The 24,620-nt window shown below is 37.8% G+C and overlaps 1 long non-coding RNA gene across 1 annotated transcript; it reads left to right on the plus strand.

Moving 5' to 3' along the window:
* Positions 1 to 17,295: 17,295 nt before the first annotated feature.
* LOC132538599 (uncharacterized) lies at positions 17,296 to 23,774 on the plus strand. Its single transcript, XR_009549942.1, has 3 exons — positions 17,296 to 17,395; positions 19,207 to 19,296; positions 23,460 to 23,774. It is a non-coding gene; the product is annotated as an uncharacterized LOC132538599 (long non-coding RNA).
* The last annotated feature ends 846 nt before the right edge of the window (positions 23,775 to 24,620 follow it).

The following is a 24,620-nucleotide window of genomic DNA, read 5'->3' on the forward strand; positions in this document are numbered from 1 at the left end:
GTCAATTTTGTTTAATCTTTCAAAGAACCAACATTTGGCTTCATTGATCTTTTGTATGGTTCTTTTATTTTCGATGTTGTTTATTTCTGCTCTAACTTTAGTGATTTCTGTCCTTTTGGTTGCTTTAGGGTTCCTTTGTTCCTCTTCCTCTAAGTCCTTGAGGTGTGTAGTAAGGTCGTTCATTTGGGCTTCTTCTTGGTGTTTAATATGTGATTGTATGGCTATAAGTTTCCCTCTCAGTACTGCTTTCGCTGTGTCCCAAATATTTTGATAGGTTGTGTCTTCATTTTCATTAGTTTCCAGGAACATTTGAATTTCCTGTTTGAGTGAGTCTCTGACCCAGTGGTTCTTAAGGAGCATGTTGTTTAGTTTCCAAATTCTATGTCTTTTAATAATTTTCCGTTTGTTGTTAAAAGTTAGTTTTACTCCACTGTGGTCTGAGAAGATACTTGGGATGATTTCAATGCTCTTGAATTTATTGATGCTGTCTTTGTGGCCTAACATGTGGTCTACCCTTGAGTATGTGTTATGTGGATTTGAAAAGAAGGTGTATTCCAGTTTTTTGGGGTGGAGGAGTCTGAAAATGTCCAGGAGGTCTAGTCTGTCAATCTCTTCATTCAATTCTCTTGTATCTTTATTGGTTCTCTGCTTTGTTGATCTGTCTAAGTGTGAGAGTGTGGTATTGAAGTCTCCCACTATTATTGTATTACTATTGATGTATTTTTGAAATTCTTTCAGTAGGTGTTTAATGTATTTAGATGGTCCCTCGTTGGGTGCATAGATGTTAATAATTGTTAAGTCTTCTTGGCTGATTGATCCTCTAATCATTATGTAATGTCCTTGCCTATCTTTTATTACTTTATTTAATTTAAAATCTATCGTGTCTGAGATGAGAATGGCTGTTCCTGCCCTTTTTTGTGGACCGTTAGCCTGTATGATAGTTTTCCATCCTTTCACTTTAAGTCTGTGTTTATCTTGTTGTGACAGATGGGATTCTTGCAAGCAGCATATGGTTGGGTTATGTTTTCTGATCCATCCCCCCACCCTGTGCCTTTTGATGGGTGAGTTTAATCCATTGACATTTATTGATATTATGGATTTAATGTATTGTAGTGCCATTGTTCTAAAAAACGATTTGTTTACTCTGATATATTACAAGTATTATAGTGATGTTCTTGTTTATAAGAGGTCTTTTAGTACCTCTTTCAGGAACGGCTTGGTAATAGTTGCCTCCTTTAACTGTTGTTTGTCTAAGAAGGTTTTGATCCCTCCATCTAGCTTGAATGAAAGTCTAGCAGGATATATTATCCTTAGTTGAAACCCTTTTTCATTCAGGGCTCGATAGATATCTTGCCACTCCCTTCTGGCTTTTAGAGTTTGAGTGGAGAAATCTGCAGAAAGTCTTATGGGTTTTCCCCTGTATGTGACTTTTTGTTTCTCTCTTGCAGCCTTTAGGATCCTTTCTTTATCCTTACTTCTTCTCATTGTGACTATGATGTGTCTTGGTGTTTTCAGGTCTGGGTTGATTCTGTTTGGTACTCTCTGGGCCTCTTGCACCTTGATATCCTTTCTGTTATTCAGGTCTGGGAAATTTTCTTGTATTATTTCCTCTAGAATGTTTGCTTCCCCTTCCTCTCTTTCTTCCTCTGGCAGGCAAATTATACGAATGTTACTTCTTTTGAGATCATCCCATATGTCTCTGTTGTTGTTTTCAGTGTCTCTCAATCTCTTTTTAAGCTCTTTCACCTCTTTCTTAGTTTTCTCTAACTCATCCTCTGTCTGACTAATTCTGTTTTCTGCTTCTGTTAGTCTGCTTTCCCTTGCCTCAGCTTCTTTCTTCATTACAGCTATTTCAGCTTTCAGTTCTCTAATTGTCTCAAGATAATCAGTATTTTCCTTGGGTGTCTCAACTGTTGTTTCCCTAATACTGCCATTCCTTTCCTCCAATGTTGTTTTCATTTCTGTGATTAATAAGTTTATTATTGCTTGCATACTTTTCTTATCTATGGTTACTTCTGATTGATTTATGGTTTCTTCTGGGCTCTTGTCTTCATTCATTGGGGTAGCAGTTTTATTTGTTTTTAATCTACCCATTTTTTTAATTTATGTGTTTCTCTTTTTTTTTTTAATGCTCTATTGTTCCTCAGTTATTGTGTTTTGAGCACAAGTAGAACTGTACTAAATACCTTTATGACAATTTCACTCACCAACCTCCGGAATTACGGTAGCAACTGAAGTAAGTATTGAAGGAGTTTAATCGTTACCAGTTAGCCAAAAAATTTCTCCAGTCCATGAAAAAATAGTAACCAAATCCCAGTGAAGAAAGAGAAAAGAAAGAGAGGATAGCAAGAATAGACAGTTATGCAAATCTACTATCCAGTGTATATTCTAGGGGTAACAAGAGTGTAAAGGGAACTAGAGCAGAGATACACACATAGAAAGTCCACTCTGGGTCAGATTTCTTCCCCAAAGTAATTCACAAATTCAGAAAGGCAAAGAAGAAAGAAGTGTATGACAAGATAAAAAAATAATAATAATAAAAAATAAAAAAAGAGATAGAGAGAGATAAGAGAGAGAAAAGGGAGAATATAAGAAGAAGGGTTGTAATTAAAGAGCAGTGCGAGGAACTTCCCAAATGTGTATCAGTGAGTTTTAAAAAAAAAAAAAACCCTGTTTGGTGGTATGGGGGTATCCTGCTAGTAGCTGGTCCCAGGCACTGCTTATGGTGGGGGGGGGGCGGCGGGAAGGATGTATGCTTGAAAATTAAAAGGAAGAAAAAAGAATTTTTTCCCCTACTCTAATTCTTAACCCAAATTAAGTTATAGACACCTCCTTGGTATGATCGCTGTGGCCCCTTATTGGCTGGCCTGCTAAAGGCAGAAAATCCTATTGTTTATTCGAGATGTGTCCGGAGCTCAAAGGCTGGCCGCTTCTCCGTCGTCCGCCATCTTCTGGGAAACCCCCCCCTCCAGACTTTTTTAAAGGATTTCTCAAAAATGAAAACTAGCTCCAAATCCTTTGATCCAATGAGAGCTATACTCAAGAAGTCTTTGGATCTGCTCTCAGGGTCGCGGTGGACCCTGGATTCTCCCAAGAGGAAGCCCCCGAGCTAAAGTGCTCTCTCTGGGTCCTCTGCCCGCTGAGCTCTGCAACAGGCGGAGGAGCCGCCTTCCTGGGCGGGCGGAGGACAATGCCCGGCGCACTCTCCTTGCCCGGCGCCCTGGGAATTCTGGAGCCCCGCTAGTCTGTGTCACTTTTACTCTAATTCTTAACCCAAATTAAATTGTACCCACTTTTTGGTGTCACCCCTTATTAACTGGCCTGCTAAAGGCAGAAAATCCTACCGTTGCCGACGATGCGGTCAGAGCGCTCGCTGTCAGCAACTTCTCAGGCCGCCATCTTCCTCTCCCTCCGAAACCTCAATAACACTTTTCATAGCTTCTCTTTGGCTCTTCTGTAGATTCTAAACTTCTTTACAGTCTGATAACATTTCCCATTATAAGTCAAATGTGAAAAATAGGTAAAAGCATAACAAACTATGTCGCCTCCCCAACACACACACAAAAAAAAAAAAGAAAGAAAGAAAGAAAGAAAGAGAGAAAGAAAGAAAGAAAGAAAGAAAAGAAACATTACTGGGAATGTACTTCTCTGAGCCAACATTTTTCACATAAAGAAAGACACAGGGAGAGAGGAAAAGATGTCACAGCACCAAAATGTCCCTCAGTACAGTGGGCATTGAGCCTAAACTTTGGCTGCACATATGGCTAAGCAGGCACACTATCCAGATGAGCTATCTTGCCAGTGCTTCAAAATGTAATCTTCCAAAGATTTTGGCTACCTGAGATTTGACACGATGGCTTTAGCGCCTCAATCATGTAATCCTAAATTTGATACCTGTCATTTCATGTATCAGAGTGATCCTCTGGATCTTTCTCTCATTCCCATCTCATTAGTTCATAAAAACTAAGAATTAAAAAAAGAAATACAGTGTACCTATTTGTATCTTTTAATAATATATAGTTTTGAATATTTTTCATTTACCAAAGAATGAGAGATACTATAGAAACAATCTAGAACTATGTGCTCTGTGATTTGAGTCCTATTATTTTAGAAACTTCTAGACAATAGTGACAGGTTTAGATATAGTCATTATATCAGAATACATAAAATATTTATGTGCAAGTAAACAAGATTGGATTATAGCTACATGCTTATTCTTCCTTTGAAAATGAAACTTGTTGGCATCTTTAGCACTAAACAGTGCTCAGTGCTATCTTAGTCTTCTGTTTAAGTTTTAGAACAGTGAATCTTACGGTAATTGGATATTACATCTACATGCTTCAGATGAGTTTATAATGGCTATTATCATCAAAATGAATAGGAAAACAATTAACTATGATTAGCCTTTTTATGTGAAGAGTTACCCCCTTATTTTGGTGTTCAGTTTGCAATTTAGAACTAGCAATGCTTTGAATAATTTAATTTATTTTTGTATTTCAGTAGTGGAAAAACAAAGCAATTCTTACCTTACGCATTTCTATAAAAAGTAGAAAATGCAGCTCTGGTTATTAAAATATAAAGCCTGTTACCTTAACTAGTTTTCTAAAAAGCAGAACAAGAGACCAAAAGAAATGTAATCTTTCCCTAATGTTGAACCTGAGTCAACTTTAAATAATTACTATTAAATTTATTATTGCATTTATATTCTCCATGTGATTATCATTGTCATAGGTCCCTTCTAAAAGTAAATATTTTTTTAGTAAGAGAACAAAGACATGTATTGTTAAGTACACATTAGTGATTGGGTGAAATTTAATAGCATTTCCTATTTGTAATATTGAGGTAGTGTTTGTTATTTTCAATTTCAGATATGTTTGTTTTTTTCAATTTTTGTTTTAACTAGGGCATTGCACAGCTCTGCCTTATGGTGATTTTAGGGTTTGAGCTTAGAACCTCAGAGTCACAGGTAAGAGAGTCTCTTTGCATAGCCATTATACTAACTTCCCTAGTGTATAAGTATGTTTTAAATATTTTATAGAAATATTGTTCTCTTTATCACACACATTTACAAATGTTATGGGAAAAATGAAGGAGCATTTAAAATTACAACTTCTTGTTAACTACATGCAGATTCCTTTTGTTGTTGCTGCTGAAAAACTGAACACTGACTGCTTATCTGTTAGATGCATTTGATTCCTCTAAGTGATGACTGGGAGGCAACAGTTGAGGGACTCCATGAGTCATGTCTGAATTTTCCAGACAGTAATTGTGCAGCCTATTCACTCACTTGTTAAGGAGAATTTTAAGTCCTTGCATAGCAGACATTCTGCTCTGTGTTAGCCTGTATAACTTGGAGAGCTGCCAGTGGCTGTAACTAGAGTAACCTCTTAGGAAACAGTAGTCTGTGATGGGTGACTCTAAATTAAAGAGCTAAAGAAATTTCTGTCTCTCCTGCTCTCTTCACCTCCTGTGTTGTGTGTGTGTATGTATAAGGGTGGAAGCAACTTCTCTCCCTACCCTAATGGAAAAGTAAAAGCAAATATAGTATAGTGACTGTTTTAAAAAATAAACCCAAGATAGAGAAAATTACATTGGAATGTATGAAACATGATAATAGCTACAATATATTACATGTGGATAAAAACATTTTCTTTCATTATATATTTTTGTTTAGTCTTGATACTATATCCATAGTCTCACATTTGCCTGATTCTTGCTAGTCCATAGTAAGTAGTTTCAGAAGTAGATTCCTTAAAACACTTCAACATAAATACTATTTCAACAAATATTCAGAGATTAAATATCATTTTCTGGAAGTGGAAATATTTGTCATAATATATTCCTCTGCCTTCTTACTTTGTTAAATTATTTTCTTTTCAGTGCTAGGATAAATTATTATTATTTCATTTTGCTTCAATACTTTTTCTCTTTAAAATTTTTCTTGGGAATCGGGTGGTAGTGCAGCAGGTTAAGGGCATGTGGCGCAAAGCACAAGGACCAGCATAAGGATCCTGGTTTTAGCCCCCGCCTCCCCACCTGCAGGGGAGTCACTTCACAAGCTGAGATGCCTATCTTTCTCTCCCCCTCTCTGTCTTCCCCTGCCCTCTCCATTTCTTTCTATTCTGTTCAACAACAATGACATCAATAATAACTACAACAATAAAACAAGGACAACAAAAAGGGAATAAATAAATATATAAACATTCAAATAATTGCATTTTTTCTTTATTATTATGTACTGTATAGAGACAGGCATTGAGAGCAGAGTGTGAGATAGAGAGGGGGAGAGAGAAAAATCTGCAGCCCTGCTTCACCACTAGTGAAACTTTTCCCCTGAAGGCACTAAACCTGGTTCTTGCGCTATGTAACGTGTGCTCAACCAGGTGCACCACTGCCCAGACCCCTAAGTCTTTATATTTAAAAATGATAGAGATTTTTGAAAAACAATCAGTCTTATTTTTCATGTAAAGAAGTATAGATTAAATACATAACTGATTTAGAATCTACTTGTTTCATTTGACCATCACACAAATAGCCACTAGCTTTATTTTGTTTTATTTTTTGAATTGAAGCAGTGCTAGTTTACAAGACTAAAATTCCATGGCTCTTCAAAATGTAGATGGCAATACAATGCTCAGCATCAAAGTAACAATGTCCCTTTACTACAGTTCTAGTTCACTGAGCCCACTCTCATGTCTACCGCTTATCATTCCCCTCTTGCTAACTGTAGAAATACGGTTAGAGTCTAAGGGAAATATTCAGTGTGACATTATTAAACACACAGTATTGTCTAGCATATTTTCATAATTTCTTGTTATGTAACCAAAACTTTACCCATTAGTTAAAAACTCCCAAACTCCAACCCCAGCAATGACCGTTCTGCTCTCTTTTACTACAAATAAATATCATGTCCTTACAATTTACCCATCTTGCTACATATTACTGGATTTTCTTCTTTCTTTTTTATTTAAGAAAGGATTAATTAACAAAACCATAGGGTAAGAGGGGTACAATTCCACACAATTCCCACCACCCAATCTCCATATCCCACCTCCTCCCCTGATAGCTTTCCCATTCTCTATCCCTCTGGGAGCATGGACCCAGGGTCATTGTGGGTTGCAGAAGGTAGAAGGTCTGGCTTATGTAATTGCTTCCCTGCTGAACATGGGCATTGACTGGTCTTCTTTCTTAAGAATGAAAAATATTCCAGTGTATGTAGACACTATACTTTCTTTATCAGATACTTGGGTTGCTTTCATATCATGATTATTGAGAAGATAGTTGTGGTGAACAAGAGACTGAAACCTCTTGGATAGCACAAACTCACAGCCTGTTTCTATTTTCCCTAGCCATAATCACTGATGTGATGTGGGACTCGTTTTTTATTTGAGTCATTTATTTTTTTCTTTTCCAGTATCACTTTATTGAGGAAATGTTGAATTGCAGGTTGTTTTTTTTATTGTTGTTGCTGCTGCTGCTACTTCTGCTGTTGTTATGGTTGTCACAAGTATGCATTTCCACATTTAACCAAGATACCTATCAGTACATTTAACCCTCCACCAAACTACCATCCTTTTCCAACCTAAGGATATAATTCTTCTGAGTCCTCAAATCAACCATGACAAACTACAGTACATTGAAGATTCATCCTGTATAAATCTTTGCTTTGAACATTAGATCCTACCTGTGGGTGAAATCAACTGCTATTTGTCCTTCTCCTTCTGGTTTATTTCTCTCAACATAATTCATGTTTCCATGCATCCGTTTTCTGCAAAGGAGACTTTGCTATCATTTCATACATCTCAGTGATATTCCATTATGTCTGTATTCCATAACTTCTTTAACTCTCCATCTGTTTTTGGATACTTGGCTTGTTCCCAGTTGTTAGTTATTATAAGCAGCACAGCCATGAATACAAGTGTGCACAGACCTTTTCTGAAAGGTGTTTTGTGTCCTTAGGATAGAATTCCCTTGATATTGATGTTAGTTCTAATGTCACATAGCTCAGGGAAATTTATAAATATCATTGTGAAAACATTCCCATTTAATTGCCAAATAGTTAATTGTTTCTATAGTATATATTTTGTTATCTATATTACTTGACATATATCTAAATCATTTTCCACTTTATGATATTGTTTAAATTGTTTCTACAGAGCCCTGGAGTTAGTTTAGAGATAGAGATCATGGGGCCAGGTGGTGGAACACCTGGCTGAGTGCACATGTCACAGCCAGTGCACAAGGACCCAGGTTTGAATCCCAGATCCCCAACTGCAGGGGAAAAGCTTTGCAAGTGGTGAAGCAGGTCTGCAGGTGTCTCTCTGTTCTCTCTCCCACTCTATCTCCCCCTTCCCTCTTGATGATTTCTGGCTGTCTCTATACAATAAATTAATAAACATAGTACAAAAATTAAAAACACTTAATAAAAGAGATAGAGATCATTCCTATGAGCAAATTATTTTTGATTTGAAACATATGGTAGAATTATGTACATGTCCTCTTTCTCTCTCCACTGTCATAACTTTACCAATCAAGGATGATCCCCTTTTTCCTTCAGGAGAAGAGATTGAAACAGAGCACAAAATATATCACAGTACCAAAACTTCTCTATTCGTGATGAATGCAAGGCTTAAATTTGGATCACATGCATGACCAAAGAGGAATACAGTCAGGCAAATTATTTTGCTTGTGCTTATGTTTATTTACATTTATTTTATTACTTATTATTACATTTTCATTATTTACAACTGTTCTACTATTTTCCACAGATTAGTTGTCATTTTTATTGTCACCAACAATAATACATTCTAGCTAGTAATTCACAAATCTTCCCCCACTTTATATTAGTGATTTTAATAGGTGCATAATAGAATTTCATTGTCAATTTTTGTTGTAAAATACACATGACACTCACCATCTAAAACAATGCCAGACTGCAAAAAAGTGTTTGGAATAGTAGTACTTAATATACTCAAAATGTTGTGCAGCTTTCATGGATATCTGTGTTGTAAAATTGAAATTATGTATGTACTAAGTGGTTTCTCTCTACCACTGTCACCCTACTCCTGGGAAGCAGAACTATATGTTGTGTTTTTCTGATTTTGACCATTCTAAATACTTCTTATACATAAAGTTCAAACATATATACACATATATGGCATATTTCATTGGGAATACTATTCTCTAGATTCATCAGTGATGTAGTGTACTTAAGAATTTTCTGTCTTTTAAAGGTTAAGTATACTCTATTTTGTACTGCCATGTTTGATGTTTTCCTTGACTGGGCAGCAAAATGGTTGATTATATTTTGTGACTGTAGTGAGTAAGGAAAGCTACTATGTACTTAGGTACTATGTACTTATCTCTTTGAGACCTTAATTTAAATTTTTGGAGCATTATATATAGAAGTTAAATAATCCAATAATAAATAGTTATATTTTTCAATCTATAAGGTATTGATGTCCAGATTTATGCTAACCATAGTTCACTATTTTACATTGCTAATGAAAGTAACTCTAATTTGTCCACATCTACACCTACATTTATTGCTTTCTATTATTTTAATAATAGTCACCATAGTGGACATGAGGTGTAGCCCATTACAACTTTTTCTCCACTTTTGTTAGTGATAGTGTTGTTGAGCTTTTTCCATGAATTTAGTGGCTATTCTTTATCTAGTTTGAAGACAGTCAAGTCCTACTTCTTGATATATTCAGATAATCGAATACTTTGATAAGCTAAGTGTTCATAATTGCTATATGTTGCTGTATGTAAAAATATATATTTACATATATATGACTTTATATGGTTTACACACATAATCATATATATACATATATATGTATATGATTTTCCTTATTTTTTCATGTAAGCTTTTTGATAGAAAGATAATTTGACTGATATTAGTATATTATCAATCCTGATCTCTTTTAGTCACAATGTACATGCAATTTCTTTTTCTGTCATTTTATTGTCAACCTTTTTCTTACCTTGAATCTCAAGTGAATGTTACAGCAAGTAATTGGAGTATGTTTTCTTAATTAGTTATGTTAATTTTTCAGTATCTTGATTAGAAGATTTAATCCATTTACATTTAAAATGATTGTTTTATGAGCAAATATATGATTGTTCATGTCCATTTACATATCAAATGTGCTATGTAATTCACTTCTCCCCTTGCATTTAAATTAGGGCTTAATTTCATATTTTTTAAGTATAAATATTTTCTAGTCATTTCTGTAAGATAAGCTTGTAAGCCTGAATTACATCACTTCCTTATCAGAGAATTTTCTCAAAACTTTTTGAAGAATGATTATACTTGGTATAGGTTTCTTAGGTGACTTTTTTTCTTCTCTTACCAATAATAGGTTATGTGCCACAAATTCTTTTGTCTTCTGTATCTAACAGAAAGTCAACTGTGACACATTTTGAGACTTCACAATAACTTTATTATTATTTTTTTAATTGGTGGCTCAGTGACTTACAGTATAGTTGTTGACAGATGAGCAAAATTTCTCATCTTACTATGAATTGTCTTTGCAAAACATTATCATGCCCAGCCTAGGCCTTTTACACTATCAGTCAGCAGAACATCAAACCCACCTTCCCTGACACCCTCCAACCCATGCCTTCCCAGAGTCTTTTGCTTTGTTTCAATACACCAAACCCAGTTTAAGTTTCACTTTGTGTTTCTCTATGTTCTTGTTTCGTAAGTTCTATCCATAAATGAGATCATCCTATATTCATCCTTTGCTTTCTGGCTTCTCTCTCTCAAATTCCATCCAAGATGAGGTGAAGAAGCCGACTTCATCATTCTTAATAATTGAGTAGTATTCCATTGTGTATATATACCACAGCTTTTGTCTATTGTGCACTGTGTCTAGATTGCTTTTTGTTTGTTTGTTTTAAGCTATCAATAATTTGTCTATGTTTCTAAGTGTGAGCTTATCTGAATTCATTTTACTTTGAGATACATTTGACTCAGCAGATGTTTTCTCTATTTTGACCTCTGTGCATAGATAATTTATGGTAAGTTATAATCATCTTCATTAGTTATTTTATCATCTTGAATTTTCCATTGAGTTACCTGAGGAGTTTTTCTTTACTTTAAATCAAGGAAGTATATGTTTACTGATATGGTCATTATTGACCTTTAAAATTTGTTTTAATTCTTTAAAATATAATTTTATTTTAGTTTTTTTAAACATATTTAGTGGCTTTGTAGTTTTCATATTCTAACTCTTACATTTGAGATGTGCCATTACTTTTATTATTTCCTTGTATTAATTTTTATTTATTTATTATTGGATAGAGGGGGGATAGAGAGAGAGAGAGTCAAAAAGAAACCTGCAGCCCTGCTTCGCCACTTGTGAAGCCTTCCCCCTGTGGGTGGGGACCAGGGGCTTGAACCTGGGTTCTTTAACACAGTAGTGTGTTTGCTTAACCAGGTGCACCACTGCCTGGCCCCATTCATAATTCTTTCTCCAAAGAAACCCTCATTTGGGGGACTGGGTGGTGGCGGGTCAGGCTGTGCACACATATTACAAAGTGTAAAGACCCAGATTTGAGCCCCTGGTCCCCATCTGCAGGGGAAAGCTTTGTGAGTGGTTGAAGTAGTGCTTCAGGTGTCTCTCTGTCTCTCTTCCTCTCTTCCTGCCCTTCTTTTGTGATTTCTGTCTCCAATAGATAAAGACAATGAAAAATTTAAAATAAAAGAAACAATCCTTTTTTGAATATGTTACATGTATATGTACACATACTAACTGTGTGGCTTCAATTATGTATATATGTACTTATGTATGTATATATATATTTTATATATACATATATTATATATGCTAAAATTTAAACATTTGAGATGATATATTAGGTCCCAATTATGTGATTTTTATCTTAAATTATTATTTTTGTTCACTTCTTCCCAGGACTGATTTTCACTATGTGAGCTTAACATGGTGTGCTACTGCCTGGCCCCCTAGGACTGATCTTTTCAAGTGGGTTACTCTGGAGTATGGTGAGTAGTAGGAAATCATTAGTCCAGACACTTTTATGGTTCTATGAAGTGGGACTTTAAAAGGATTGTTAGGAATAATTTGATTCTTTCTTATTCAGAGAGTTCCAGTAGAATTGTAAATATAGTTATCATTCTGGAATTAATGTGATTTAACATGATCTATTTTTTATCAAAATAGGTTTTAGGAAATGCCTTTCATAATATATACACAATTATCTTCGTCCATTGTGTTTTAATTAAAAGTGAGGAGATGATATCATTACACCACTGACTACTAAACTTATATTTTCTTTTTTTTAAGTTTTTTAAATATTTATTTATTTACTTATTTCCTTTTGTTGCCCTTGTTGTTGTATTGTTATAGTTATTATTGATGTCATTGTTGTTGGATAGGACAGAGAGAAATGGAGAGGGGAGGGGAAGACATAGAGCGGGAAAGACAGACACCTGCATACCTGCTTCACCACTTGTGAGAAGACTCCCCTGCAGATGGGGAGCCAGGGCTCGAATCGGGATCCTTATGCTGATCCTTGCGCTTAGCACCACGTGCGCTTAACCCGCTATGCTACCGCCTGACTCCCAAAACTTATATTTTCTTAAATTAAAAAGTGTGCAAATTAGATATGAATGGGTTGATAACATGTAAATATACATCAATGTTGGTCAATTTACATCTTATAATAAGAAAAAACAATATATATGTGTTTATATATATAGTAACAAAGATCTTTAATAGATCCCCTGTACCTTTTTTCAAAAAAATAATGCACTGACATATTTTCTGGTAGGAAACTGTGTATAATCTTGATGAATATGTACATAGCCTTCATGAATATACGTGTGAATATACATATGTGTGTGCATGTGAAGATACATACATATAACATTGATATAAGACACATTTAGAAAAATACTCGTAAAGGGGTTGGGTGGTGGCACACCTGGTGCACCTGGTTAAATACACACATTACAGTTCACAAAGATCCAGGTTCAAGCCCCCAGTCCCCATGTGCAGGGGGAAAGCTTCACGATTGGTGAAGCAGAGCTTCAGGTGTCTCTGACTCTCTCCCTCTCTATCTCCCCCTTCCTTTCAGTTTCTGGCTGTCTCTATCTAAGAAATAAATAAATAAATTTTTAAAAAGAAAAATATTGGTAAATATTGTTACAGTATGCCCATGTTTAGGCTCATATTAACCTTCAACTTGGACTTTAGTAATGATTACTACTGTAAATATTTGTTTTGCTTTTAAGATTTAAGTTTTGATCATACTATGTCAGGTTAATCACTGTGAGTTTTTCCCGGGACTAGCAGGAGATTGTTGCTGAAGACAACAATATAATTGTTTGTGAGGTTTACCTTTTTACAATAGAGCAGAAAAAGAACCGTGAAATGATAGACTCACTGGAGAGATGCCATTAAGAGGCCTTTACAGAAATCCAGAGGTACATGCTAGTTTCACTATGTGGATGAAGACGGAATTCACATTATGAGTTCTTTTAGTTGCAGCCATAAATTGGAGAAATATGCCAGAGTTACAAACCTGGCAGTATTTTGGTTTGATCATGGTCTCACATATTACAGATTTGATCATATTATATTTGCTTACTTTCAGTAGTCTACAAAATATCATTAATAATTCATCATTTATTTAGGATCTGCTAAGATTATTTTGTTGTAAAAATATTTTATTGGGGTCAGGATGTGGCACACCCAGCTGAGTGTACATTTTACCATGTACAAGGACCAGCTTCAAACACTTGACCTCAGCTATAAGGAGGAAGCTTCCTAAAAGGTGAATCAGACCTACAGGTCTCTCTCTCTCTCCCTCCCTCTTCTTCTCCCTCTCCCTCTCCCTCTCAGTCTCCCTCTCTTTTCCTCTCTCTCTCTCTCTTTGTCTCTCCCTTTCTCTTTTCCTCTCTCTCTCTCTCTCCCTATCTTTCCCTCTCTTGGTCTCTATCTCTCCTTTAAAATAAAATTAAAAAAAAATTTAAAAATACCACTGAGAGCAGTGGATTTTTCACACACACACTTTTTCACACACACACACACACACACACACACACACACACACACACACACACACACAGACTCTCTCTCAGAGATGTACACCTTAAACAAGTAATATAATACTGCTTTAATTAAAACAAAAAGACAGCTCTTCTCAATGAAATGCCCTCCCACTTTATGTATATATTGTAAGTGTAGACACTAATTTTTTAGTTCACTCTTGCCTGACTGTGCTAGTCAGAAGCAATTCTATACTTATTCTAATACCTGCAGTCAAATACAAAAACATTTCTAGTTTTTTAAAGACCAACATCAGCACCAGAAAGCTAAGAATCTTGGGCAGTATTTTCAATGCAGCAATTGTAAACATAGATCAGATTCCTGGCCCTCCACTGAGAGCTAGATGAGCATTGCAGAAATGTCCCAAAGCTACATTTAAAAAGCAATATCTAGCCTTTATATGTTGCTATTTGGAAAGTAAGAATAGAATCATTTTCAGTGAATATTTTTGCCTTGCAAATCAAACAGTCAGTGGCTTCCACAGATATGAAAGTCCCATTTTCTTATGACCGTAACTCTGTCTTTACTGCTTGTAATAGAGAGACTACTTTTATTTTATTTTTATTAACATAATTTTAATTTATAAAATATATTGACAAGACCATAGGATAAGAGGGGTACACTTCACATAATTCCCACCACCAGAACCCCGTATCCCATCCCCTTCCTGATTGCTTTTCTATTATTTTTTTAAAATATTTTTATTTATTTATTATTGGATAGATACAGGGAAAAATTGAGAGAGGAGGGGAGGTAGTGAGGGAGAGAGAGAAAAAGACACCTGCAGCCCTGCTTCACCACTCATGAAGCTTTCCCCCTGCAGGTGGGGGGGACAAGGGGCTTGAACATGGGTTCTTATGCATTGTAGTGTGTGCACTTATCCAGGTTCACCACCACCTGGCCCCAGCTTTTATATTCTTTATCCCTCTTGGCGTAGGGACCTAGGGTCATTATGGGGTGCAAAAGATGGAAGGTCCAGTTTCTGTAATTGCTTCCCTGCTGAACATTAGCACTGGCAGACAGATCCATACTCTCAGCCTGTCTCTCTCTGGTGAGACCGCTTTTAACCAGCTTTCTTTTCTTTCACCTACCCCATTAACCATAGGTTCCTATACCCTCTACATCATTTGGTCTCTGCTGGCTGCTACTGTCTCCTCAATGTATGTTTCTGTTCTCCTCAACGTGCCTAGCAAGACTCAGAGGTGTTTACTTTCCAACTTGATTTATTCCAGTTGTACACAAGGCTATCTTAAAACAATTTATGCAGGAGTCTGGAGGTAACTCAGCAGGTTAAGAACAGGTGGCACAAAGCGTAAGGACCAGCGTAACGATGCCAGTTCGAGCCCCCAGCTTCCCACCTGCAGGGGAATCGCTTCACAGGCAGTGAAGCAGGTCTGCAGGTGTCTATCTTTCTCTCCCCCTCTCTGTCTTCCCCTCCTCTTTCCATTTCTCTCTGTCCTATTCAACAACTATGACATCAATAACAACAACAGTAATAACTACAACAAAAAACCACCAGGGCAACAAAAGTGAATAAATAAATATTTTTTAAAAATTACGTAAATTACATGAAATGATAAAAAAAGTGAGAAGACAATTAGCTCTTAAACTTAGCTGAGTTAAAAAGTGTTCAGTGAATAGTATGTCTCAACTTTGTACCACTGAGATTGTTATTGAAATAAGAGTGGAAAAGATGGTTGCATTAGCATTTAAAAAATCTATGATTCTAAATATTGTTGGGTTTACCAGTATCTTATATTCTTGCTCTGCTTGAAAAATATCAAAACTTAAATGCATGCATGACATATTAGGAATACTTTGTGTAAAACTACAACTCCATTTGGTTGACTTATTTTTGATAAAGGAGACAAACCATTAAATATTGGGAGATGGACATATATTCTGTGTTTAATTGAATATAAAATGTTTAAAATGCATATCGCTCAAAATTACTTCACTTGTTTTTGCTAACAGGGTTATTGCTGGGACTGCTTTTCCACTTCGAACAGTTTTTATTTTATTTTGATAGAAGGTGAGAGAAAAAGAGAAAGTGGAGGAGAAAGGGAGATACTTGCTTTACTGTTTCACCACTCATGAAGCTTTCCCCCTGCAGGGGACTACTAACTTGACTACAGACCCCAGTGCATGATAACATGTACTCTACCGGATAACTCACCACCTGACCCCAAATATTTCACTTATTTTTATTAGTAAATTAATAATGATTAATAAGACTTTAAGATAAGAAGGATATAATTACACACAGTTCCCACCACTAGAATTCCATGTTCCATTGGAAGCTTTCCTGTTGGCAATAGAAGAGATGAAATAGGAAACCAGAGGGTTCCTTGTTTGACATCAGCAGAAATGTCCACATCAGGAGGTCCAGAATTCTCATAACTTGGCATGTCCTTGAATTACCATAAAGTGCTGTGGGTATTGGTTTTTGGCTTGCTGATATGTTTTTAGTGAATTTTCAAGTATGAAATCTATAAATAGGGGGTCGGGCGGTGGCGCAGTGGGTTAAGCACATGTGGCGCAAAGCGCAAGGACCGGCGTAGGGATCCCGGTTCAAGCCCCCGGCTCCCCACCTGCAGGGGGGTCACTTCACAGGCGGTGAAGCAGGTCTGCAGGTGTCTATCTTTCTCTCCCCCTCTCTGTCTTCCCCTCCCCTCTCCATTTCTCTCTGTCCTATCCAACAACGAATAGTGTCAACAAGGGCAATAATAATAACCACAACGAGGCTACAACAACAAGGGCAACAAAAGGGGGAAAAAGTGGCCTCCAGGAGCAGTGGATCCATGGTGCAGGCACCGAGCCCAGCAATAACCCTGGAGGAAAAAGAAACTTGTAAAAAAAAGAAATCTATAAATAATGTGGATAAACTTATTTATCTAAATGCTGCAAAGCCATGTTTATGTGTATATAGTGATTTGAAAAGACTGGGACAGACTTCTTTTGAATTACTAGCTTAATAATAATGACTGATTCCTAGGGAGTCAGGTGGTAGCGCAGCGGGTTAAATGCATGTGGTGCAAAGCACAAGGACCAGCATAAGAATAATAATGACTGATTCTATAGCATAATTTCCTGGAGTATAATATAATAAATTTGTATTAAGTCCTGATTTGAATTATCTGGAAAGTAGATTATAAAGCTCTACTTGTTAACCATGTCTGTTCCTTCAAGCTGTTGTTCAAAATCCTTTTCCTTTAGGAATTCTCTATGGCACAATGACATTGGAGCTTGGAGGAACGGTCAATATTACCTGTCAAAAAACTGGATACAGTGCAATACTTGAATTCAAACTAAAGGTTAGTACAGAGTGATAGGAAGGGTCACGTAATTAAAGTGGAGTTGTACTACAAATACAAATATTGAAGGGGCCAGCTCCTGGGTGAGTACTTACAATATAGTGCACAAGGACCCAGGTTCACACCCCCAGTCTCCACTTGCAGGGGGAAAACTTCACAAGTGGTGGGGCAGGGCTGCAGGTACCTCTGTTTCTTTTCCTCTTTATCACCCCATTCCCTCTCAATTTCTGTTTGTCTCTATCAAATAAATAAAATTTAAAAGTACCATCTGGGGGAACCCTGTCCTCCTCTGAGTGAAAGGGAAAGTGAAGCTCTTTCCCAGCCTCAGTCACTGTGCTAAGAATGCACTGTACTGGGAGTGGGGCTGTAGCGCAGTGGGTTAAGTGCAGGTGGCACAAAGCACAAGAACTGGCGTAAGGATCCCGGTTCGAGCCCCTGGCTCCCCACCTGCAGGGGAGTCGCTTCACAGGCAGTGAAGCAGGTCTGTAGGTGTCTATCTTTCTCTCCTCCTCTCTGTCTTCCCCTCCTCTCTCCATTTCTCTCTGTCCTATCCAACAACGACAACAACAATAATAACTACAACAATAAAAAGACAACAAGGGCAACAAAAGGGAATAAATAAATAAATATATAAAAAAGAATGCACTGTACTTAAGCACATACGTGTCTGTAAAGCATTATTATTACTAATTAATTCCAGAGTTGATAGTGAGCTGCTCAGCTGTTTGTCTCTAACAAAAAGGATCTCTATTATTTGTTGCATTGCCCTTTGATTTGTATCTTATCAAACATCTTGCTTGCATAGTAATATTAATTTAGAAAATTGTGGCATGAGTTCTCTAGATAACTAATGACATCTTTAAGAGTTAGACTGGAACTTCAGCTTTTTGCCTGAGAGAAGAGAGCAGTACCTCAAAGTACATTCATTCAGGTACATCCAAAATATATTTGGGGATCTTTTCTAGTTGGCATTGTTTCACTGTCTCATTTTGATGGAAAAGTTCGTTTAATAGGTGAGTTAAATCCCTCAGGTTTTTAAAGTTTTCCTCAAATTTATTTTTATTAGTGAGTTATTACTGATTTACAAAATTGTAAGATACTAAGGTTATAATTCCACACAGTTCCACCAGAATTGTCCCTTTCCCCTCCATTAGAAACTGCAATATTTTTAAAAAGCAAAAGAAAGTAAACTGAAATATTAGAATTAGATAACATAATGGTTCTGCAAAGAGACTGTCATGCCTGAGGCTCTGAAGTCCCAGGTTTAGTTCCCCACACCAGCATCAGCCAGAGCTGAGCAGTGCTCTAGAGAAAGGAAGGAAGGAAGGAAGGAAGGAAGGAAGGAAGGAAGGAAGGAAGGAAGGAAAGAAAGAAGAAAGGGAAAGAAAGGGATGGAGGGAAACTGCAGTCTTTCTCCCAAGGTCACCCATCGGGGCTGACTCTACAAACATATATAGGTTTCCCATTTTGTCAATAGGCCTGCCTTTTCTTGTAAGTTGTTTTTGATTAATGTGAAGGATAGTCTTGGGTCAGGAAGCTACACAAAACCCAAGTGTGATATTTCTTATTGTGTTTATTAAGACAAAACATAACCTGTTTGTTTTTTTACCCACGTTCTACAGCAGTAAATTCAAATTGTATTTTGTATATTTCTAACTAAGGCTTGAGTCAGAATTTTCAACATGTGTCTCTTCTTCACTGGTACTGTAACTATCAACATAAGCATGCTTCTCCATTATTTGTGTCCACTTGTATGTAAATGTATAAGTGAAAAATAGGATGCATTTTAAAAACACTTTCTCTTTTAAAAGCCATTTCTAGGTAGTAGTGACTGTGTCAATCAAATATCAGGGAAACTTAAATTGGGAAAAGAAGTCCTCGCTACTTTGGAAGGCCATTGGGTAAGAATTTTTAAATACTACCTCTACAAAAAGAATGTTTTTCTCTAGGAAAAAATTAATGGACACTTAAAAAACCAATTTATTTCCAATGCTAAAAGTATCACTATTGAAAATAAACCTCAGGCCATGAAGGTATCTCATTGGAACACAGAACTTGCACACCTGTGGCTCATGAGGCCACAAGTTCGATTCCCTGGAATGCCTTCATTATTATTATAATTATTATTATTATTACCTTTTTTATTGGATAGAAACAGCCAGAAATTGAGAGGAGGAGGGGAGATATAGAGGAAGAAAGAGAGACAGTAGTCCGGGAGGTGGTGCAGTGATAAAGCTTTGGACTCTCAAGCATGAGGTCCCAAATTCGATCCCCGGCAGCACATGCGCCAGAGTGATGTCTGGTTCTTTTTCTCTTCTATCTTTCTCATAAAGAAATAAAATCTTAGAAAGAGAGAGAGAGATAGACAGAGACAGACACCTGCAAACTTGCTTCACCACTTGCAAAGCTTTCCCCCCTGCAGGTGGGGTCTTGAACCTGGGTCCATGTGTACTGTGATATGTGCGCTCAACCAGGTGCGCCACTACCTGGCCCCTGGAATGCCATTTGTTAAGAGTTGATTGGTGCTCTGGTGTTTCTCTCGCTCACACTGAAAAATATTTTTTCTCTTTTTTTAATTTAAAAAATATATATATTTATTTTCCCTTTTGTTGCCCTTGTTGTTATTTATGTCATTGTTAGATAGAACAGAGAGAAATGAAGAGAGGAGGGGAAGACAGAGAGGGGGAGAGAAAGATAGACACCTGCAGACCTGCTTCACTGCCTGTGAAGCCACTCCCCTGCAGGTGGGGAGCCAAGGGCTCGAACTGGGATCCTTGAGCCAGTCCTTGTGCTTTGTGTCACCTGCGTTTAACCCGCTGTGCTACTGCCTGACTCCCAAAAATAAGTATTTTTAAAGAGCACAAAATAAGCCACAGTTTAACAAATATTGGGGGGGGGAGGGAAATAACTCAACACTATTAACAATACTAACTCAAACACCTGATACTTTGTTAGTCTGGGTGTTGGTCTGTTATCAACCATACTTATCTTTTTAAAGCTTTAAACCAACTAGTTAAGAAATTAACACTTACCAGAACTTACTATGTATTGTTTTGAAATGTTACTCAGATTAACTCTCAGTGTTTGATATAATTGACATGTAAGGCAGGTTACAGTTGTTATCCTAGTCTTACAGAAGTGGGGACAGAGTTTGTCTTAAAGTGATGGAGTGAGGGTTCCAGCCCAGGCCCCCACTTTTAAACACAGCGGTCCACTGCCTCTGACCTAGAACAGAGACATTCCCAGTGAAACTGTTATTTTGAGAAGGATGGGATGAGTAAGTGACATTTTCATTTCTGCTAACCTAAATCCATACCTGTGTGATTTTTTAAGAGGAAATCAGAGGAGTGAAAAGGGTTGTTAAGTGCAAGGACCGGCCTAAGGATCCCGGTTGGAGTCCCCAGCTCCCCACCTGCAGTGGGGTCACTTCACAAGCAGTGAAGCAGGTCTGTCTTTCTCTCCCTCTCTTTGCCTTCCCCTCCTCTCTCCATTTCTCTCTGTCCTGTCCAACAACAACGACAGCAATAATAATAATAACAAAAATGATAAATAACAAGGGCAACAAAAGTGAAAAAATAGCCTCCAGGAGCAGTGGATTCGTGGTACACGGAGTCCCAGAAATAACCCTGGAGGCAAAAAAAAAGGATTGTGGCCGTGCCCAGGTGCATGGTGCACTTGCTGTGGGTGCTTAGCCAGTCTGTTTTCTACATTCTGAAAGGCAGAAAATGGAGGGAAATTAGAAGAAAATGGATCTGTAAAATAGCCCACTTGGCATGTGCACTAACCAGGTATGCCACCCCCTGGCCTCTGAAAATAGCTGACTTGGCTAGTATGCTGCTGTGCTGTCTGTGAGTTTGTGTGTGTGTGTGTGTGTGTGTGTGTGTGTGTGTGTGTCCGTCCATCTGTCCCCCAAGTTCAAGCCCAGCCCCCACTGCATTGAAGGGGTCTTCAATGGTATGGTTTCTTTTACTCTCTATCTCTACCTATTTGCCTCTCTATCTCTACAAAAAAGAAGAAAGATAAAAATGAAATTGACCTAATGGTTCAGTTAAGAGTTACATAATTTTTATCATTCTTTCTGAATGTCATTTGGGGGAAAAAAAGCAAAATTTCTTAAGATTGTGCTCAAAATTTTGATGCTAAGAATCTTTCAAGTTGTTGCAAATATACTGAGTGCATACGTAGTCAGTCCCCAGCACCTCCCTGTAGCTCTGGTCTGCTTTATCAGTTTGGAGACGGCCTCTGAGACTATGCATGTAATTGTTTGAAATGTGTTTACTTAGTAAAATTGTGAAATCTCATGAGTGTTCTAAGTGCTTAGCCAATTTTAAAATACTGACTAGTATTATATGTGTAGTATTAATGCTTTTTTAAAATATTTATTTATGGGGGAGTCGGGCTGAAACACGGCGGGTTAAGCGCAGGTGGCACAAAGCACAAGGACCAGAGTAAGGAAACCAGTTCGAGCCCTGGCTCCCCACCTGCAGGGGAGTCGTTTCACAGGCAGTGAAGCAGGTCTACGGGTATCTATCTTTCTCTCCCCCTCTCTGTCTTCCTCCCCCTCCATTTCTCTCTGTCCTATCCAACAACAACGACAACAATAAAACAACAAGGGCAACAAAAGGGAATAAATAAAATAAATATTTTTAATTGACTTATTCCCTTTGTTGCCCTTGTTATTTTACTGTTGTAGTTATTATTGTTTTTGTTATTGATGTCGTCGTTGTTGGATAGGACAAAGAAATGGAGAGAGGAGGGGAAGACAGAGGGGGAGAGAAAGATAGACACATGCAGACCTGCTTCACTGCCTGTTAAGCGAATCCCCTGCAGGTGGGGAGCCGGGGGCTCTAACCTTTAGGCTCTGATCTTTATGCCAGTTCTTGGGCTTTGTGCCACCTGCGCTTAACCTGCTGTGCTACTACCTGACTCCCTTCTTAATGCTTTTTTATAGTGACAAAAAAAATGGGACATTTGTAAGAGCAGTAGTTAGCCTCTGAGTTTTTAGAAGGGTTTTTTGGGTAGGGAGTGTTGGGTAGTTGCCACCTCCCCCTGGCTTCTGCTTAACCATATGCCTATATAGGGATTTTACTGATCCAAAGCTTTGGTCTATTTACATAAATCACTTTTACATAAAGCACTCCAGGGCATTGGTGGTTCTATGATAGGATTCTCTCCTGCTCCACCCCCTCCTTGTCACACACTGATCCCTTCTTTGTCACACTCTGATTTTCACCAGTCACTTTTCTCTCCACCCTCTCTATATCACATCCTGTTTCCACCCTACTTGGAGAGTATAAAAACAGCTGCTCTTCTGATTAAAGACACTTGGAAATTGCTTTCCAGCTCCGAGAGTTCCAGAGTGTATCTCCTGCGGAAGTTGGTGCAGCATGAGTTCCTGATCCCTCTCCCACACAGCAGCCTAGATCAGCTCCAGTTGAGTTCTCTCCAACCCAGAGAGCACTAGCTCGGGAAGAAGTACCCTCAGGCTATCCCGGCATCAGCACTGCTCACTGTGGCTTATGGTGGTGGGGGAACTGAACCTAGGATCTCCAAGCATCAAGCATGAAACTACTGCACAAACTGTTAGGTTGTCGGAAAAGTCACGACACATTTTTACATCAAAAAACAGAAAAAAAGAATCTATCATGACTTTCCCCAACAAGCTAATACTGTATGACTGTGCTAATCCTGAAGCCTCATAGTGATTTTAGTTAGTAAAATATAATTATTTTAAAGGCCAGGAAAATAGCTTAGCTCCCATCCTGCCAGTACCACATGGCACAGCTGTGAGGCACCCTTGCTCTCAGAAAAGACAGTCATTCTACAGTCTGAGAGCTGATGGTTGGATGAAGCTTAGGTCCTTGAGAGGATTCTTGGGACTCAGTGTGCCAGGGTGATGATCCTGGGTGGGGGGTGTCTCTGTCTGTCTGTCTTTCTCATGAATAAACTAATCCTTCTTAAAAAATGGATTTGACTATAGAATTAAGTACGAGAAAGAATCATATTACCATATCTTTAAACAATGATAATTCTCTGCATTAATTTTTAATCCCTTCAAATATAGGACAGTGAAGTTTTCATTAACGACAAAAAGACGGATAGTTGTGAAGTTTTCTGGAATCCTACCCCAGACATTAAGCAGTGGCGATTAATAAGGCACACTGTAAAATTTGAAGAGCAGGGAGATTTTGAATCAGAAAAGTAAGTGTAACATTCTCATGGCTATCCTCAAGAAGAGTATTTTCTGTCCCTCAGTAGTGCAGTCACTTTTCTTTACCTTTTGTCTTATTTTAATTCAGCAAAATACTTCTGTGTTTGTGGGATGGGACAGGATTATTTTGTTACCTTTGAATGTCAAATAAGCATAATAAAAATGAGCCTGTTCTTTTCTCTGCCTCAGAACTAAAACTTGAGCTTTGCCCTTTTTCTTACCTGTTCCAGGGTAGATTAGAAAAGTGTCAGGATGTCTCAGTGGTTCCTGATCTTAACCTGGCAGCTGTTCACTAACTGGGGTTAGGCATGTAGAACTCAAGGTAGCATGTGGGTAGAATGTCTCCTCTCCCTGTGATAGGTGTCTGTAAAAGACTCTTGCTGTATCTTCTAAAACGGGAGGGGAACCTTTCTTCTACTAAGGACAATTTAGATATAACATGATTCAAAGGCCACACAAAGCCCTCAACTTAAAAATTAGCATTTAACGTTGCCGTGAACAAAGCCCCTAGAGTACTGTGTTTTGAGTCCTGCCAGCAGTTGCCTTGGTAGAGCTGTCCAGATGGTTTTAGCCTGGAGGCTGGGGATCCCCACCTCTGGTCTAAAACACCAGGACAGTGCCGTGGACATGCAGTCCTCTGAAGGAGGACTAAAGAGTAACCAAGGTTCCATTTCCTTGGTAGGGGTGGTTGTTGTTTTGTTTGCTTTTTAGGTGTTTTTTCTCTTTTAGAACAGAGAGAACCGGAGAGGAGAGGGGGGCACGGGACAGAGACAGAGAGATACCTGCAGCACTATGTCACTGCTTGTGGAACATCTCCCCTGGAGGTGGGGACCAGGGACTTGAACATGAGATCCTTGCACATGGTAATGTGTGTGCTTAGCCAGGTGCACTCCCACTGCCCCCATACTTTGTTCTGAAGTCATTAAATTCTTGTTAGATTGATCACTAAACTTTTAAGCCAGAAATATCATGTGCATATGGTCCAATTTTTTTTATATTTCTTTTGGGGGGGAT

The sequence above is a fragment of the Erinaceus europaeus genome, chromosome 5 (assembly GCF_950295315.1).
Source record: "Erinaceus europaeus chromosome 5, mEriEur2.1, whole genome shotgun sequence".
NCBI lineage: Eukaryota > Metazoa > Chordata > Mammalia > Eulipotyphla > Erinaceidae > Erinaceus > Erinaceus europaeus.